Source organism: Dromaius novaehollandiae, chromosome Z (genome assembly GCF_036370855.1).
Source record: "Dromaius novaehollandiae isolate bDroNov1 chromosome Z, bDroNov1.hap1, whole genome shotgun sequence".
Classification (NCBI taxonomy): Eukaryota; Metazoa; Chordata; class Aves; order Casuariiformes; family Dromaiidae; genus Dromaius; species Dromaius novaehollandiae.
In genome coordinates, this window is record NC_088132.1 from 14,311,268 (window position 1) to 14,328,957 (window position 17,690).

Here is a 17,690-nt window from a genome sequence, read left to right on the forward strand (position 1 = left end):
AAACCAAAACCTTACATTTGGGAGAGGGGGATCAGACAAATAAAGGGCACTGGGGAAATTTTGCAAACGTTTGGAAAAGACTAGGAATAGTTATGAAATGAAGTCATCTTTAAAAGAAATAGTTGACTCAAACACTGTCTATTAAACTAGGAAGTGTAGGTGCTCCCTGTATGAAGTAGCCTGGCCCTGATGCTATACTGCAGCTGGGTTACACCAGCTGAGAACTGACAGCATTCTTTTCACAGCTAAGATTTCTGTAAGGGTGCACTTTCCCTTCTCAGGAACCTTATGTCTTCTATATACTCCTCATGCAGCTTTGGTCTTCAGCTCTGTAATAATAGAATCTGTTTTTACCTTTGGTTTGGGGTAAAAGCTCCATATTTTTGTGCAATTTTACTACTTAGAGATTTCTCAGATTTAAAATATTTAGGATTTTTTTTAAGCAGAGGAATTTCACTAGTTTCTCCAAGCAGCGACATGGAGAAGCATTACTTTAATGTCTCCAACTTAATCACCGTTGATATGTTTTTAATACAAAACCAGATCTATTCTTGTGCAATGATTTGGCTGAAAATTGACTTTCCTGACGGTCTGAATCCCTATGAGATGCCTTTGTTATGTTACCAGGCATTGCTCTGTTCTTTTCTTCTATGAAAGTTTCTGTTTCTCACCCCCATGTGCATAAAGTCAAAGAGGAGTTCTACTGTATTAATACCTGACTAATGAAAACTCCATTACTTCCATGACACCTTGACATTGCAAACATCTCTGAGCAAGGAGAGAAAATTTTGCAAAGACAAAGACTATCATTTCAGAACGGTAGAAAATAAAATTTCATCACAGGAAAGGACTGAGTAGAGCTGATGAAATGATAGCTTGTTAGGCAATAAGGTGATCAAAGGGTCTGGTTTGTAATAGAAATAATTGCTTTCTAGTTGTCTAAGCAGAGGCTGTGTCTATTGTGTCCTATAAAAAGTAATTGCAAATTGCATGGTTTGTAACCTTCAGCCTCCTGAGACCCTGCTGAGGGTAAGGTTGCTTTGTGCTTTATCCTTGACAACAAATGCACATGTTGTAAATAGGGAGGGTTAGACTGCAAGGTCTAACATTCCTTGAAGGTCACTAAGAAGTGGATTCAATTTATTTTACAGGATGGTTTAAGTTCTGGGGAAAGAATGTAAAGAATGAAGGAGTATAGTCCTCAGCTCTATTCTCTAGACATACCAAATAAAGCTGCTATTGTGCAACTGAAGTACTACCAGCCAGTAAAGAGGCTGCCATTGATGTTGTAGCTAGAAGTATGCAGACCAGAGAGAAACTAGAGTAACTAATACTTGTGCGGTTTACACAGTTAGAATTATCTTCTCCCTGTGCAGTGTGTCTACCACTTTTAGAAAAAGCTTCTACCATATGGCATATCCCTGAGTGCACATATCAGATTAAGACAGCAAACCAAATTCAAATTTGATGAACTACAGAAAGTTGAGAGGGAAGAAGAGGTAGAAAATACTGTGTTTCCTGGAAAACAGAAAGGTGCAGGAGAGTTATGCCCTTATGAGATATTGGTTTAAGACTAACTTATGTTAGCAGAAAGAGAGAAACATTGCAGTCTCAAGGCTAAAAAAAGCCAGACTGTTGCTTGGGACAAGCTGGAGGAAGTTGGGCATTTATTACACTCAAGGCTATCTGCAACACTATCTACATTCTGAAAATGTTAGAAATCTAACATTTTTACCAGGAAGATCACTTCTTCCTCATGCTTTCTAAATTTTGGTGCAGCATCCCCTAAGCTAACCCCTGCCCAGCTTCTAAAATTCATGGCTTCTGCTAGGTAAGGCAGCTTTCTTGCCCTGTACACTGTATTGAGGTTAAAATGTGCTTTTTTGAAGAAGTGCATGTCTTAACTCCTTGTTTGTTATAGGGTCCCCAGATTTTTTTTTCTGACTTATTTCCTTGTTTACTGATTCATGTATTTTCCAGTCCCACAGCAGGGCCTACCAGTTTCCCAGGCATAGAAGTTTCCATGGTAACACTGTCAGCAAAGTTAAAACTGTGGTGGAAACGAGCATTAAGCCAAAAAGCCACCAGAAAAACTGTTCAGGACCAGGTTATGAAATGCTCTGGCACCATAATTGCTGGTACTATCTGAAGCATTCATGGCTTTCTGAAGTGCGTTTGTTTTTTAGTTTTAGGGGTTTTTTTTTTCCCTGTTGCACTAGCTCTTTCTCCTGATGTAATGTAGCAAGCTAACCAAATTGCTAGAGTATAATAGTAAGACAGAATGAAAGCTAACTGAAGAGCTCTGTAACACATTTTGGAGTATAACAGCAGGGGAGGTATAAAAACAGTTCTGCTGTTAAGCAGGATTGTGAAAATCAGGTTGTTTACAATTACTCCTGTAGAGCCAGATTATGGTTTTAAGATGTAAGTAGCACTGTGCCATACCCATGCCCTTTTTTCCTGAACTTATTCTGCTACCTGTTGAAGGACCGCTCTGGTACATCTCAGTTATCTGCAATCACAAGCTGAGGATGGTGTTTCATCCTGTTGCCTCATCCGTGGGGCCATGAGTAAGTTCCTAGAAAGCACCTAAAATTGTGCAATTTGGTGTTGGTGTGGGAGTGGGTGCTTGTGTATAAAGAAGGCAGGAAAGAAGAAAACAACAACACTGCAATGCTAAGAGTGAAAATAACAGCATACAGAGCTGAGAATAGGAGAGACGAGCAAACAGATTTATTCCCAAAGGGGCACTGCCAGTGCAGTTGCATCCTGGTATGCTCTGAATTTATCCTTGTCAAACAGTCTGAAGCACTTTCAACAGGAGCAGGTCTCAGACCATACTCAAGAGATTTTGTCCCTGTAAAAATAATAATTGCAGAAACAATAGGAAAAAGTAGTTTGGCTAAAAATATTATCGACTGGCCTAGGAATATATGGAAGACTTACTCTACTGCTATGGTCATGCAAAGAGAGAAGAGAATATGTTTTTTTATAGCTTATTGCCTACTGCATGAAATTATTGAACACTAACAGTAGATTATGGAAGTTGGTGAGAGCAGGGATTCAAATAATTCATTTCTAACTGGGGAAAAAAGAAACACATGGAAGATTTGTGTTAGTTAGCCCAAGAGTTTTGTATCTTGCTTCAGTTTAAAGTGGATGTTTAAAAGCGTAAGGTGTGGATGTTTAAAAGCGTAAGGTGTGATGATCCTTCTCTTTGCTTGCTGGATGTGAAGGACAGTCATCCTAAAGCAATGTACAAAGCAGGTCTAACCATTAGAGGAGGCAGTGGATAGCTATTCTTATTTCCTAGGTCTGTGTCCTCCAACAGACTCACCTGATCACCTAGGAGTGGGTGTAGAAGGTCTTGGTGAGTCTCCTGGGACTTTGAAAACTCCCTTCTTTCCACAGCCCTGTCAGAGCTAGAGGTGAGTGAACATAAGGGTTTGAAGCTTTACCTTCTTGTGCTTCTGTCCCCAAAATCACCAAGTACCATCCTGCTCAACATGATAGGAATTTCCTGGTCAAGCTTTCAATTGCTCAATTAAATTCTTTAAAAATGATGCAGATACCAGAATGAGTGATAGAATTTATTGAAACAAAGAAACAACCCAGACTGTTGGAATAAAACTTACTAGTAGCTGCAAAAAAAACACCTCCCACCCACAAAACTGACACAGTGACAACAGGTAAAAAGACAGTTATGGGGTGCAAGAGACCACTAGTCATTGGCTTGAGTCTCAGTGACACAGTGTCAATGGGTCTACTCATTCAACCACTAACAGGAAGGGTAAGTTGTGAAAGGAGCTGCTAACGCTTCCAAAAGTATGTTTTTATCTCACTTTTGACACATGATGGTTTAGTTAATTGATACTGATGGAGGCGATTCCAGTTTCACATTGACAGCAGGGTTGTTCCTGACTTTGGCTTCGTGCTTGTGGTATATGAAAATATAAAACCAGATCTACTCTGTTGGAGAGGAACCACATTCAAACCTGTTCTCATATTTTACTCCTTCATGAAACTCAAAAGTGTTTTCAAGAAAATATTCCAAGATTTCTGATTTTATGAGGTCATTCAACAACAACATTTTCTGGGTTTCTTTCAAAAGATTTTTATCTGTAGATTTATTCTGCTAATTCTGTCTCATGATCTGCTTACACTCACAAATCTAGAGTAATCTCAAGAAAAACATTACTTACAGACAAATTTGTGGAACTGCAGAGGACACATGGAGACAAGTAACTCAGATTTGTTTTAAATCTTAATTCTCAGGGTTCAGCTATATGTCAAGTTCAAGGCAAGAGCACACATGGCTGTGGAGTAGACTGGAAGGTAGTTGCCAGTCTGGAATATCACTTTCTCTAGCCCTGCAGGACTGGTTGCCAGATACCAGTAGGGAAGTCACCCACAGGCACTGTTCATTTTCAAAGATCCTCTGGGGTGTGGGAGCAAGAAGTGAAGCTAAAGACGACTGTGTCTTCCTGGTGCAGAAAATCTTGCTAGGAAAAAAGTCCTCACCAGAGCATGAGAGAAGTATTTGGCCCTGATTTCCTAAGAGAATGGGATTTTTTCAGGTGGACAAAACAGCTAATTGGAAGAAGGATGAAACTAACAACTTTTAAACCTACTCATCAGGGGTCCTAGATCTTCCAGAAAGGTAGAGGTCTCACAACTACCAAGTTCTGCAAGTTTAATATCAGGCTACACAGAAGGGAGAGAGAAAGACTTCCTATGGTCAGTGGAGTAAAATCTGGAGCAAAAGGTCTGACAATAAATTACATAGTTGAAAAAACTGAAAACTCTAAAACCTTGCTGAATGCTTTGTTATTCATTGGTTCTGTCTTGTTGATGCTTATTTCCCTTTGCTCTGTGTTTGGCATTACCTCACAAATAAGCAACATGACAAAGAATCACTAATGCACTAAGCTGCCTATTTAGAAGGAACTACAAACATGTGGAGTCCATCTGCCAGGGATTAACCACCAGAAAAGATGAACGCTTTTGCATTAAATGCTAGAATGACAATTACTTCTTACAATCAGGGCTGGAAAAATCAAGATGCATTTTGCTTCTCTGATAGATGGCATGTTTCTTGCTATCATTGCCCTGATTATTCAACCACAGATTAATCAACTACATTTTTGTAGCTGATCTGCACCCTTGAACAGTCTGGATTAAAACTGTTCAAAATAATGCAACCTGGAGAATGAAAAAAAAAGATCTGATTTTCAGTTATTGTGTGAATGGATTCATGTAACTGACAGGATGATAGAGTTGCAAATGCTCTCAAAAATCTGACAGAGAAGTGTCCCATTGACGTAGGCGTACATCAATGTACTCCCTTGTTCCTGTAGTCTTTGGTGCACTTTATGCTGCAGTTGAGAACAGTTTTGTAACACACTTCAAAGAACAGGTCTAACCGACCACTGCCTTTGCAGTTTGGTCTTAATTTATGCTTGTAAAAAGCAGGTGAAAAAGATTGTTGTTTTGAGTTCATAACATGTTGCAGCACTGGTATAAAGTCACAAGCAGCAAGGCAATGGGGAATTCTGCCTATAGACCTGAATTAGTCTCCTTGGAGGCAGCCGCACTTCCCCAAAGCTTTCTATTTCCAAATTTAGTTTCTCACGGCCATCAGGTCATCCTAAGCAGTTTGGGCTTCTGAGACTGCTGCTAATTCCTAACATTAGAAAAAAACAAGTGGCTTGATAAAGCTTGTCCTTGCAGTATTTTCTGATCTTGTCTGACATACCCCAGCACTTAGCCTCAGCAGTGAGAAATACCGAGCAGTTTGCCAGTGTTGGCACAAAAGCTATTTTACGGATTTTCTTTTTTTTCTGGCCACTTCTCATTTTCATTGGCTGTAATAAGCTACAAATAAAGGTACAGTAATAGTCTCTGCATTAAAGCTGCCTGAAGCTTGAAGCTGCTTATGATAATAACAAACTGTTTTCATGCTTCTTAATCAGGATTCTTCAAACCTTAACTTAATGGCCAATTAAGAGACCAATACTGTATACGCATCAATTTGCAGGAGCTTTTTTAAGAGCTTGAATTAGCATGCAGGAAATGGCTGATGAACAAATTAATCAGTTTGCTAAGCATTATGTTTGTATACATTTCTGCAGCTTTTTCTGGTCATCTTACTGCTTGGGAAGATACACAGGAAAGGAAACCTGAAAGCCTGAAAGGAAAACCCACTTGCTAAGCCACAGTTCTGACCTCTATAGTTACTCTGTGTTTTATCACCTGCAGCAGGAGGTTATCACCTCCACTTCTTTTTAAAACAGCTTTAATTTCCATGTTACCAGGGGTGAGGAGCTTAGTTTTGCTGTGTCAAAACAAACAGAGGTTAGTAGAGTCTTATGCTGGATCTCCCAGATGGAGATATTTAGCCAAAAGTTTTATACAGTGCTTTTTGCTGTGCAAGCAAAACAAAGATGGCCAAGGACCTTGCAGTCTAGGATAGACACAGTGCACTATGAAGAGTGAATAGTTCAATAAAAGTGGTGGGACTAATAGTGCCTGGTTTCCTGAGGACTTGTCTCAAAGCTAATGGATATGGATAAATATCTAGGATGATGTAAGTATTGGCAAAAGATTTGCTTGTAGTTAGAGCTTTTACAAAGTCTTTTTACCACCTGGATCTTTCTTTGTCATGCTTTTCCTTTTGTCAGGGTCCTTTTAGCAAAGGGTGTGTTTCAGAGCAGGTAGAGTGGAAGTGCAGGAGGTGAAGAGAGATATGTTTGAACTGGTAGCTGTAACTGTGTTTTGTAGTTTCAGTTGCTCTCAGTTTCTCCTTTCTGGTCTCTAGGGGTCTTGCATGTATTCAGCAGGGAGGAGCAATTGAGGAAGCAAAATATATTAGTCTGTATTGAACTCCTTGCTTCTCTTGCATAGAAGAGAGTAAGCAATCATGAAAAATTCTTTTGATTTTGGTCAGAATTTTCTTGCAGGTAGAACATTGTTTTACTCGTGTTCAATTAGCAGGTATTAAAGTAAGCAGTTACATAGGATTACTCAGAAGAGTTAGGGTGAAAGGTGTGTGCCACCAAGAACTAGCATGTGTGATCTTTACATGTGTTATTGCAAGGGATGGCACAGTACTTTGAATGAAGTCAAGGACTGATCAGTCAGAGCCAGGACATCAGAATCTGGGTATAAATGATTTTGGATAGAAAAGTGAAAGAAAAAAAAAAAAGGACTATGAACTGTGTGGAACTGAGTGGAATACAATGCTGATGGACTTGTTGAATGAAACTATTAGGAAATGTATCTTTTACGCATAAAATCCCCTGCAGGATAGGATGGTTGTAAATTTCCCCACCTTCAGAGGTAAGGAGAAGAACACAGTTTGCACTTGGGACCAGCTGGACAGTCTGTTTTCACTGTGAGGATAAAAGCTGGAATAGTTCTCTATAAACCCAGAGAAGCACTTTTATACCCACAATGTGAGAAGTGGCTGGGGTTGAAGCCAGCTGTCCTTGGTATCCCTTGCTTAATAGACTGTCAGGTAAACAAAATGTTAAATTCTTTGACAATGCAATCCAACAGTTATCAGGCTGATGTAAGAAAAAAAGCCCATCTCTAAAATCTCTTATCACTATGCCTTTGGCTAAAGCTGGCTAGCTTTGTTACAGACAAATCAGAACAGTGCCATGCAGAGCATTCTGGTCTCCTGACATTAAGTCATGGCAAAACTTAAAAACATTCCAGATTTATATTAGAAAAGAAGATGCAAAATAAGGTTTGCGTAGACTTCTATTTGTGCATCCCTGTTGGGAGTGTTCTATATAAAGCTAGCTTAAAAAAAGACCTAAACAAATATTAATTCCAATCTCCCCTCTTGCTACTTGCCGAGGAAAATAAGGCACAGATGCTTGTAGCCTGCAAGTGTCAAGGCAGAAAATGTGTCTACACACTATTAAGACAAAGCTGTGAGAAATGTGTTTATTACTCTTCCTTTTTGTTTTTAAAATCATATTCTAAACCATTTTAATATTTTGTATCTACCTTTACTGACCTGGAAGATCTTTTATCATACAAATAAATTACTGCAGAGCTATAATTAGCTGTTCAACAGAACACAGGCTGCTGCATTGCATAATAAATTACTAGACAATTAAAAGTAGACTCTAGTAAGATTGTTTGGAGCTGCTACACAGGTGGTAGTGGCTGGCGTATGAATGAGGGGTGAGGTATTTCTTACTGCCTTGTTATAATGACCTTGTAGAACTAATATTTTGTTCTTCTTTTTTAGTAGACCTAGACAGCAGCAGGTGGAAACATTTTAATGCACAGATTAGGCCTAGAGATTTGCAGCATTGTTGGAATAAATCATCCATCATGATCTCAACAGCATATTCATCCATCTTTCTAAAATGTTCCGTACTAATCGTCAGGATGTGCTGTCTGTAATCCAGCTAATCCACTGGAAGATGAAGTATCTAACAGGTAGACTTTTTCGTGTTCATCCCTGTGCGTCACCTGTAGGTGTAGGAGGACTAACGCTCCTGGGAACTTGACTCTCTGGAAGACTGGTGTTGTGGAGCTCTCTCGCATTTTATACCAATAACTTTGAACAAGTGGTGATGAGATGTTAATTGCTTCAAGAAATCACACCATCAGAGTTTCAACAGCAGACTTGTCACAGACCTATAACAACCTGTCTTGAAAGGGCAGCTGCTGCTAATTTTGATGCTGGTGTGACATCCTAGCATCTTCATGTTCCAGGGCTGGTGGGCTGGTGGAACTGATTGCTCTGAATATGACTTCTTAAAGAAACTTTAGAGCCACTACATTCTCCCATGTACTGCACTAAATGTGCTTCTGAACTCTATACTCATTTTAAATATCCATGTTGCATTCTGGTTGTCCGTAAAGAAACTATCTTTACAGTCCTGGCACTTTATGCCTTTTATTAATGCTCCTGAAGTGTCATCCTGGGTCTCCGGATTATCTTCCAGCTGGACAAAAGTAAGGAGCATACACACCTAACAGCTCTCCATTTTTTTTTAGTTATGCAAAAAAGGTATTTTTGTGTGGAATATGAGATACATACCCACTCCATAGCAAAATGTGGTCTAGTGCCCCTTATAGCTCCAGATGGTGAAGTTTGAAGAATCTTAATATAGGTGACCAAAAATTCTGTATCTGAATGTATGTATTTGTAGCATGAGAGTTGTTGTGGGTATGGTTAGGTCTGCACACCTTTTACTTCCACAAAGTGATGCCTGGGAGAAAGGCTTGAACTGATTGCATCAACCAAGCCATGAGACATGTCTGTTCAGCAACAAACTTTTATATTAGTTTCTTCAGAACCTCCTCCAAGTGTTTCACTGAACACTATCAGTGTTTAAGAAACTTGAACAGAAGTCATTGTAAAAGTCACGTGAATATTTGGTAGAAAGGGGAAATGTGATAGCTAGGGAAATGTTATATGAAGGAAATTCACACGGTGCAAAGAAAGCTGACATTTTTTAAACATAAACAACACAACATGCCTTGAAACTAAATACTATATTCTAATGCTTTGGACACACAAGTAAAAGTAATGGTACATTTGGCATAAGGCCCAGGTCCTTCACTTAACTGAAGTTGGTTTAGCTCCAGTGAGTTCAATCAGGTCACAGCAATTTCTATTTTTTGAGAATGTAACCTATCATATTTGACCACACTGGAGAGTTTATGTGTTTTTTTTTTGGTGTTTTTGTGTCTGACCATTTTCAGTCTTCCGAGAAAAAGCAAGAGTACAGGTTGGTTTAGAGAATATCTTGCATTGTGCCAGGTTATTATTCTGAGGAAGAATGGCTTCAGGAAGGAGGAGGAAAGGAAGAAAAGGAAATTTCTTGTTTTTTGAGAGAAGTTGCTGTTTTAATGTCACTGAAAGGAAAGTAGAGGCCAGATGCTGTCTTGAATAGATGACTGACAGTTCTTCCAGGATAAAGGAGGACAGTCCTCCTTTGCAGTACCGTTTAGAGAACAGTGTTTCTCTAAAGGCAGGAAACTAGAAAGCATCACATTTTAGCAGCAGGAAAACCTTATTGGGTTCACAGGCCTGGGAAGGCATCCAAACTATATCTTCATTTTTTTCCACTTCATATCCTTCTCACCACTGTTGCCTTCTGAAACAGAAAAGATATCGCTTCTGCGTGTGGGAGAGGAGCCTGTTCTTGCCCTTGCCTGTGACTGTTGCAGTTTATAGGCCTTAAAATCTGTTTATATGGCCTCAGTGTTCCTTGGAGATAAGCTCCTCTGATGCAAGTCTTTCCCAGGCAGGCTGTGTTTTTGCATTCTCTGCCAAAAAAGGTATTCTGAATTACCTCATTCTCCTTCAAGCAGTTGCTTATTTGTGTATATTTATTTGTATATGTTTAGCTGAAGGATACCTGACCACTGAGGTGGACATGCAAATCTGTGGGTCAACCTGGATTCTAGAAGGAGAAGGAGAGATGGGAGTAATAGTATAGTATATAGCTTTTAAATAATCAGTATTATTCTACGCCATTCCATTATAATAAATTTCATGTGTTTTTCTGGTTTACTGATATTTTAAAGTGACCTGATGCTATTTATTTATATGGAAACATCTCTTTTCACCCTAATTATTTTAAGAAGTGGTATTTGAAGTATTCAAAGTATTTTAAGTACTGGTGCCTAACAGTTCGGGAAACCCTGGTTGAGCAGCATTTTCTGTGTAGGTAGCTCTGAAGCATCCATCTGGGCCAAGAAGACTTGGAAGTGATGCTGAGTGCTGCTGCTGCAGCAATTCCTGTCTGAAATTGTAAAGAGCCTGGTAAAAGAGAGCATATAAGAGTCTCTTGTAAAAGAGTCCATGATGTGTGGCTTGCCAGCTGCTTTCTCCGTATGCCAGCTCAGATGACAGTGTAATGCTGTCAGGGTCACTGTTAACTATTTCACACTTACAAAAGCATGGGAAAGGACTATCTTTTTTTTAATACGTATTTATCCATCTTTCACGGCTTTTGTCATAGGGACGCTTAACATCACGTAGTTAAATCTGCTTTCGTAGGGTGTATGACCTCTAGGGTTAACAAATTTGTGGCCAGTGCCACGAATGTCCATGTCCAAGCATCTTAACACAATGATTCATGTACAATATTACACATACAGGGATGAAATGACATGTTCCTCTGAAAACGTGCATCATGATGTATACGTCTTCCACACCTTAAGCAGAGCATGGATGACAATTAGTAGTGGCCAGCAACCTGCTCTTTACTGTAGTCTGTATTTTAGCATGCGTCATGCTTGGGTGAATATAAAGTCTGGTGCTACTCATCAGACAAGTTATATTGTGAGCACTGACAGTATGTTGCCATGTGAAGCAATGGAGCTTCAGTGATCAAGAGGGAAGTGATATGATCATGCCTTTAAAGTGTTGAATTTCTTTTTTCTTTCTTTCTTTCTTTTTTTTCTTTGAGCAAGTCATTTGTTCTTTCTCTTTCTCTCCTCTAGCCTTTGAAATTAGACTGAACATCCCTACACTACAGCAGTGTTAATGAGGTGCAGCTTGGCATATTTGTAAAGCAGGTGTTGAAGAAGTTTGCAAGTACGGGACCAAAAGGGATGAAACTGAGGGAGGAAACCTGTGGGACAGTGTCTGCTGCTTCTGCCACTAATGGGGAGTGGAGAGCAGGGATGAGCTTCTGCTGTTAGATGGGGGGACCTCCCAACAGCAGTGCTTTGCGCGTGCTCTCACCGCCTCTCTGTAGCACCATGACATCTGCTGTTCTACGGCTCTGGCAGACAAAGTAAGCAGTAAGACGGTGGCCTTTGTGCAACCTCTTAAGGTCAGTGGTGCCATCTTGGAGCAATGGCCCTAGAAAGCAGCCAACTTTTGTCAAAACCACTGTTCTTTACTGATGAGACACTGACAAGTCTGATGAGATTTCTTCTTCTCTCTTTCTCCCTTTTTTTTTTCTTTTTTCCTATCAGGTGATTAAGTGATTTAGACTGAAGTAGTAGCAACAGTCATTAGCAAGAGTCAGAAAGGAAATTGCTGTACAATGCAAACAACCTTTCAGCGGGAAACCCTTTTTAATACACTCCGCAACACACTTAATAATGTAATTCTTCAATGAATCTAAATGTTTAAATATACCTGCGAAAGAGAAAAGTCACTGGCTCATGGAAAATTGGTCTGAACTGTATCATTAATTTGATGCAATGAAAATTCAGCAAGCTTACACTGAGTTATAATGTTAGGCTTTTTATGGGTAATTTAATGCAAATGAGAAAATTCTTGTCTTTCATGCATGCAGATTTTATCTAAGGTGGTGAGTTCCAGTTTATTGAATATAAATTCCTCGTATTTTGGAGCATATAAACATTTCTGAGACTATCTCTATGATAGTAAAAGATTTTATTAATACCATTCTGGGTCCCAGGAGAAGTTTAAAAATGGAAAACACACAATTTTTGAAAAGAATAACCCATTTCTTTTCCTGTTAGTCAAAGGCAAGTTTCCTGGACCTGGGCATATAGCTTTAATACTTTTTGAAACCTTTTACATTTTTGCTTTAAATGTTACAAGTTTGGGATTTTTCTTGACCTCTTGTATTTATCTCTGTTCCATATATCACACTTGTGAGGCACCTCTGCTATTACAAGGAAATATTATTTTCTCTTTCACAGGCTGGTTTGTACCCTTCAGACACTGTTGAACTGTGTTCAGTCAAAGACCTACTGTGTGGGGGTCTTTACAGTAACAATTTGTCCTTAGCATAGGTTATGGAACTGCAAGAATTTTTGGTTGTCGTTCTTTGCAATGAGCTGTACATGTGTCAACATACTGAAATACAGAAAATATAAGGATACAGCACGGGTTTATGCTACAGTGAAAATGTGAGCATGGCTCATACAGGTATGGCTGGAATAGTTTGGAACAAACTCACTTGGCTTCTTGTAACAGCATAACTATGAAATGTCACTTCCAGCTGAGAAGCTGGGTATATACCTTGAGTGTTATCTTGTGCTGCCGTCTCCCTCTTGCATCTGTGTTGCCATGGGTCTGAACAAGTGATTTTAAAGGTAGCTCAGGCATGCTGATTCTGCCCTAGCAGTTAATAATCCTCTTCTTGGTCTGGAGTGAGGGTGAAGGGAAACAGACCCTGTCCTGTGCTGCATGTACATCCCTTGAAAGCCCGTGGTATTTAGGAGTCCTCAGTCATTCAGATCAGGTCAGAACTGTGGTTGCCTTACAATAGCATTGCAAAAAGCACATGATTTTGGATATGGACTATAAAATGCTGCTAAAAAACCAAGCTCGCAGTTTAGCATTGCTCTCTACACTTGTGATATTTGTGTCAGTGCAGACTAGGCAGGAAAGCATCAAATCCTGCTTGTTTGTCAGTGGATGTGAATAGTTATTCAAGGTAAAAGGCAGTGGTAGTGGAGTTCTTCATTCATAAAGCCTGACCTCATTGCACAGGGCCCTATTAAAGAAAAATATTTAGATAAATATTTAAATATTTGGAGTAAATTAGAATTCTTTCAGTGTGATCTAGGAAAAGTGGGAGTATATTTTAATGTTGCTGAAGGATGAAGTCTTTTCATGTGCAAGTGCTCTATATACATAGAAAGATGGTGGTAATTAGGGCAATAAGGGAACCAACACCAGTAGCAAAGTTACAGTGCAGTGAAATGTGGTAATACCTCATAACTTGGCAATAATGCTTTCATTAATGTCAGCAGCATAGAACATTAACAAGAATTAAAAAAATGATTAATAGAAACCAACCTTTTTTTCAGGCAAAGTACCTGATCTCCAGTGTAAGAGAATCCACTGGGAGATAAAAGCTAGAAGCTATGTACCATAGGCAGATTAAAAAAAGGCGATGAACCATGAGAGAAGGAAAATTACATTTCCATCTGGAGTCATTAATTGAAGAAACTCTTTTGAAGGGAACACATTTTAAGCAAATGTGCATTAAAGCACCTAGAAATAAAATTAGATTTATGTTCTATTGCATTCTCAGACAATACGTTTCTGGGGGTGCCTGTAAAAATTATTACCATTGGTAACATTAATAGAGCTGCTATCCACATACATAGTAAAGGCTTCTCTCATGGGCAATAGGGGAGAGAGGAACATGGTGATTGTTTGGTTTTTTTTTTTTGGTTTTGTTTCTTTTTCTAATACCCTAGCCTTTACAGCTACTAAACACAACTACTGTTCTCCCATCTGGGAAGCATAAGAGAAAACTTTTCCTTGAAATCCAGTTACTGACTTCAGCAAAATGACAAGCTTCTTCTAATGGTGGTAAATAAATAATAAATCAGGGTCACCTGTCAGATGTGCTTTTGAAACTTAAAGGACCTGAACGTATAAATCCTCTTTGCACCTGTTATGGACTGAGGAAGCAGCTGTAAGAAAAAAGAAAAGCTGCTACCTTTTTCCAGGCCCACATCTTAGACAAGCTGTGTCTCTACGACTCTTTCCCAATTTACAGAATGGAGATTTGGAGTTTTCCCATCATATTAAATTTCTTTGAACAGCACAATGACGAGCTAGGTGAAATGCTAGAATACCTGTAAGTTTTGCACAAAGGCTGGTTTGCTCAAGATCTCAGCAAGGACTGAATCAGAACCTGAAGATCTGAATCTGTGGGACCAAGCAAAAGGTTTCAGCCATTACAATGTCACACAGTGCAAAAATTTGCTGTACTTACCACTGATCCTGATGCTGTACAGTAATCTAGTTGTCCATGGGAAAGGTTGCTAAACAGCTACCAAATGCCATTTTCTCCATCCAAAAGCTCATGTAAATGTTAATCATTGGCTTGTGGAAACCAAAAAAATTATTCTGCTAAAGAACATGAATGTTCTATATTTTTAATGGTGTAAGCTAAAGCAATAGCTCTGTTACCGCAAGCCTTATTTTATAGCAGCTCTTCCTCTGTGGGAGCCTGTCTCATTTTTAATAGGAAAGTAGTCAGCAGTAGACTGAAAGCAAAGTTCGATAGCACCTCTGTTTGGTGTTTTGCTTGTTTTTTCAGCCTATGTTGTCAGGAAAACTGGAGAACATAACTGATACAGCAGCATCTATCTGCACATGCAGATAGCCTGAGACTTTTCTAAAACCACGAACAATCTTATTTGATTCAATGGCTTTTAATTTGGATGTCAGTGACATTTTATGTATCTGTTACTTCATTCTTCAAAACATCCAAAGAAAATGCAATATTTGACTACAAAATCCTAAAATGATCTTGTAAGCCATTAGTAAAAGGCAGCAAGGCTGAGAAAAGTTGTGGACTAGTCAGACTAGTATTTGACATCTGCCCAGAGACTGTCAGGTGAGAGAACATGTCTCTCTGTCTCAGGAGACTGAGCATGGAAGCAAAAACTTTTTCTAGGTCATGCAGAAAATTGGAGGCAGAACCATGACCTGAACTCCAGTCTGATGGAGCAGAGTCCTTCTGACAGGGGAAAGTTCATATCTGACAGAAGTTTCTTCAAAGACTGTATATGACGTATTTTGGTGATTCAGGATTTATACTGTCTAGCTATTAGTACAAAAATGTGCTCACAGAAGATGGATAGAAGCTGTTTTTTCCAGGAAGAATGGATGATCTTGCCTACTTTGAACTGTTTAAGGGAGTCGGAATGCCATGAGAGCAGACTATGTATTGTCATTAGTTGGACACAAAGTTTTATCTCTTGTGATATAGCCCTACCATATTATTCACAGAAACGCATGTTTAGTGATACTAACATCACAACCTAGGAGAAGAGGTCCTCTGTTGCTTTTAATGATATATGCAAAGTGGAATAGCCCAAAGCTCCTATTGTTTACACCATAGTAAGTAGGGAGCTTGGTTTTAGCTTACTCAGGCGAGGGAACAACATTGTTTAAGTGAGCGAATAACAGATGCAGGTCACAGAATCATTTAGAAACACTACGTTATTCAACAGTGTTGACCTGGTTCTAGCAGATTGTTAGCTCAAGCTATCTTGAAAAATTCCCATTTCATACAAAATCTGTCAGGATAGCTTTCACCTGAGAAGATATCTTCAAAAAGATCATTTTTATTTTATATATGCATTAAAGACAGATGCCAGTGGACTGATTCTTCCCTTATAACAAGACAGCAGGGGAGTAGGAGAAGGCACTTCATATATATGGGAGCTATTCATCTCATTTACTAAAGATTCCTGAACTTTCACTGGACATTGTTGAGTCAAAACTGCTGAAAATAAGGCTGAATTTTATTTTATGAAAGCAATGATAGAGGTGTACTCAATTCCAGTTTGATGGATTCATGAATCCTTCAGTTGTAACAGGTGGAGTGATAGAGCAATTTAGGTTGGAGAAGATCTCTGGAGGTCTCTGGTCCAGTCACCCACTCAAAGCAGGGCCAGTTGGATCAGGTTGCTCAGGGCTCTGTGCTGATGAATTTAAAATATCTGTGATGATGGAGACTCCGCAACATCTCTGGGTCCCTATTCTGGTGTTTGACCACCCTCATTGTGACAAATTACCTCCTTTTCTCTAATTGCAGTACCTCGTGTTGCAACTTGAGTGTGTTCCCACTTGTCTTATTGTAGTGTGACTCTGGGATGAGCCTGGCTCTGCCTTCTCTGTACTCTTTTCCATGAGGCAGTAGAAGAAAGTTCAAAGTCACGCAAATGATTATCCTGATTTGTCCATCTTCTGCCTTTTTGGTCTGTCTAGAATACTGCACTGTGAACCAGGATAGCTTTGATTCACTTACTTTGGACTGCATCTTTGTGTCTAAAGGGGAAAAAAATAACAATTTTCTGAAAGTCCTTTTATCTGCAGATTCTGATCCTGTGAAACTAATGGTAAAATACTAAAAGTCATAGTTTTTAGGAGCAGTTTTTTCTGCATTCTTCTAAAATCCGTGAACTAAGGCATGGGATAATACCAAACTAAACATTAGAAAAAACAGTGGAGTAACCTTTGCCAGACACTACGTAGGACATTGACTATTGTACAGCTGGGAAAAAAAAGAAAAAGGAAAATCAACTATGTAGGAAAAAAAAAAGAACATCTGATGGTTCAGGTGAGACATAAGCTATAGATAATCTCTCCTTTCAATTAAAAATCGTATATAATCCTACTTTTCTCACTAAAGATATTCTATTTTCCTCCATCCATCACTCTCTCCTCCATCACTGCTGTTGCTTAGTGCTGTTCTTAGCATTGGTATCATTCACAGCAACTGTTAACTGAACTATTTTAAAAGTGGAGTGACAGTCCATCTCAGCTGTGACACAAAGCAGGCTGTCATTTTCTCTGCTGTGAGGAGCCCACTGCATAGACATGGGGGTTTGTTGGAAGTGCTTCTCTTCACGGTTTCATTGGCAAACCGGGATGTCTTTTTTGAAAGCATTATGTCAAAAATGATGGTGACTGTAGCTGGGGAAGTTACCTCATTGTTGTACACACTTTGGTTGCTTTGCAAACCGTCTCTGAGACAGCAGAACAAGTGCTCCCACTAGGCATGAAACTGCCCCAGTTAGTTAGAAGCTGTTTGGTCCTTTATATTCTAACTGTACTCCAAAATGGCAGTATAAATTGAATTCTTTCATTGCCTTTATCTTGGAGCTTCACCACCTTAAAACTGATCACATTTGGTCCATAAGAAAAGTAAATAGGCCTGTGTCTGCAAGGTTTTGGATGGTTGTTTTTCAGGATC